This window comes from Euprymna scolopes, chromosome 4 (assembly GCF_053919585.1).
Source record: "Euprymna scolopes isolate OS-2025 chromosome 4, ASM5391958v1, whole genome shotgun sequence".
In the NCBI taxonomy this organism is placed as follows: Eukaryota; Metazoa; Mollusca; class Cephalopoda; order Sepiida; family Sepiolidae; genus Euprymna; species Euprymna scolopes.
Window position 1 is genome coordinate 48,184,913 of NC_136485.1, and position 3,123 is coordinate 48,188,035.

Consider the following 3,123-nt stretch of genomic DNA (forward strand, 5'->3'; position numbering starts at 1 on the left):
TAATGAAGAAAAAATGAACCTTTTCCCCTTTCTAAAACACGTGGTCTGTTCAATTATTAAATAAGTGACAACATTCGCGTTTTTCGCTCCAGATTTTGGTAGCAAGTTGTTTCCCATCGACAACTTACGATTGTAGAAATTATTTCGCTGTTAATCGTTGCGTATTCAAATATATGTTGAAATGACGGAGGTGTTCTGCCGTAAAGATTTTACGAATTTAAATCACTTTAGGTGATTCTCTGCAGCGATGGTCGTTTAGATTCCTTGTCGCCAATCTGTTGTGTCGTGGAACAACAGTGAAAATAAGAACAATCAAATCGAGTTTCGGTTAAGGAAAAAGTATATTAACAATAATGTACAAAGATAGGAAAGCACTCGGCTAGCAGTTGAAGTGTAGTCGCATCTCCCTCACCTGTGTTGGAATTACTAGTGATATTTATAATGCTAATCGGTGTAAATTCCTCTGTTCAAGGAAGGCCGGTATAACAGTAGGCATAGACCGATTCATACCAGCCATGGTTCTCCCAAGAATGTGCTGCTGCCATTGCGCACAGAAATCACTTTTTCCGTAGCTACCAACGTAATAGATGTACTGAGACTAAAGCTGCTTTCAGAACTTATAGCTGCTTTCAGAACTGCCGTTAAATCCAAAGTAGTTGAGCAGCGGCTTGGTTCCCACCAGTTTTGGCAAATAGCAACGTGCGTTCCATCCCAACCATCATCAATGGATCTAAGGTCATTTCGTCAGCATCAGACAAGGCCAAACTATTTGCCAAAAACATTGCAGCTAATTCTACCCTATGCGACGAAGGCAATCAACTCCCAGTATTTCCTCCTATAACAGAGAACACGCTATGCAACATACAAATATCTGTGCGTGAAGTCGCCAAGCTAATCAAGAACCTTGATTCCAGTAAAGCAACTGGCCCTGACAGCATTACAATGATAGTGCTGAAAAAGCTTCAACCAGAACTAGCCTACATACTTACAAAACTGTTTAGGCGCTGCCTTAAAGAGAAGTACTTCCCAACACCCTGGAAAACCCCATCCCATACCCTGTATTTAAGAATTCAGGAGATAAGTCATCTCCATCTCAGTTGATGGTTTGTTGTTTTTGTTTTACGGCATATCTACCCTTTTCAGATTATTTAAGGCCGAATCCAAAGATTCGGAAGAAAAATATTTTAATAGAATATATTTGTTTTAATAATCTGTCGGTTTCTATTCAACCCATAATTGGGACCCTAACGGGTACTACCAATCCACGTCAGAGTGGACCTAGGAGCAATGAAAATTAAAGGGTGGCTCCACATTCCCCAAAGCGCGCAAGCTGGGACCGCACCACTGGATATAGTTTAAAGTCATATCCAGGACCCTCTCTCACTACAGACCAATAAATCTCCTGTGTGTCTTGATAAGCTGCTGGAATCCATATTAAATAGGGAAGTAGTGAAACACCTCAGTAGAAATAACATTCTTATGCAATATGGTTTCCGTTCTGCTAAATCTACAGTAGATATGCTAACGATTATATCTCATAGGATTAGTGAATCCCTCGAAAAAAGCCTTCTCTCTAGATCAATTGCTCTTGACATATCAAAGGCCTTCGATAAGGTATGCCATAAAGGCCTACTTCAAAAGATTTCCAGCTATATTAGAACTGGAAATGTGTTCTCAATTATTAAATCATTTCTCTCTGATAGGCTCATAAAAGTTGTGGTTGATGGGTAGAAATCAGAGGCTCACAGTATTAATGCTGGAGTCCCTCAGGGGTTCATCCTGGGCCCAACTCTACATCAATGATCTCCCAAAATACATACTTAAATCATTCGTTGACATCTTTGCTGAAGACACGACCATCTATGGAAACAAATCAAAGGCCGTAAATATTCTCTCTGGTTCTCTCTCCTCTGATCTTGAGCGTATGGTACAGTGGGGGAAGAAGTAGCTGTTTACTTTTAATGCATCTAAAACCAAGCTCCTATCCTTATATCATCAGCGCTCTGACCCCACTCTGGCATCAATTGAAGTGTATGGCTACCGTCTTGGGGAGGCTCCATGTTTTGACTAGCTTCTGGGTTTGACCTTCACTCCTGATCTGAAATGGAACACGTACATCATGTCTTTTACCAAGGTCGCTGGGAGGATGGTGGGATCCTTCTAGCGCTTCAGAAGATATCTCACTACTGATGCAATTCTCTATCTGGATAAAGCCAAGCAGGTCCAAGGATGGAGTACTGTTGCCAAATCTGAGTAGGAGCTGCTAAAACAGTCTATCCTGCTTTGATAGAGAACTAAATAGACTTTGTGGCTTAGTGGGGGATGCTTTTTTCTCTTCACTGTAGCCTCTCTCCCACAGAAGCGACGTTGCGAGTCTCTCTTTGTTTTATCGTTACTTGCGTGGAAAGTGCTCATCTGACATCCAATCTCTGCCCCCCCCTCGTACATCTTTTACGGAAATCACCCGTCTGTCTGAAACTATTGTCATTAATTTTCCAAACTCTTTATCTGTGTCTAAATCAAAACGTAGATTCCATTAACAAAGCTTCCTTCTTAGCAGTGCACGCCTGTGGAACTCTGTTCCTTTTGCCTGTTTCCCACCTGACTAGAACTTGTATGTCTTCAATCCAACATAAACAAATTGTTGACAAACCGCCACACTTAATCAAATCCCCAATTCTTACAGTTACTACGATACTATCCTATTGATTACTGTACACGCAATAACCCTTATCCCTGAGTGGCTGCCGGGCCTTGATAAGTGGTAACCTCCATGTAAAAAAAACGCTAAAATATGCGAAATTTTGAATCAAGGGTAATAAATAACCGCTAGTTTAAAAGAATCACCTAGCATATTCATACTAATGACAGCTTTAACATCTCCCATTCCCTTAGATGACATAAAAAAAACAAAAAATCTTACTGCTCATATTCACCAAGTATGCAGCCCAATTCACCCCGAAATGTAGATAGCATCCACATTTCTCATGACACACAATTTTTGGTCTGATGAAGTGTTGTTTCTTGATTGGGACTCCCTTGAAACATGCATGCACTTATATAACCAATAATGTTTGTATAATAAACAGACTATATATATACAAAGATATACATATATAAACA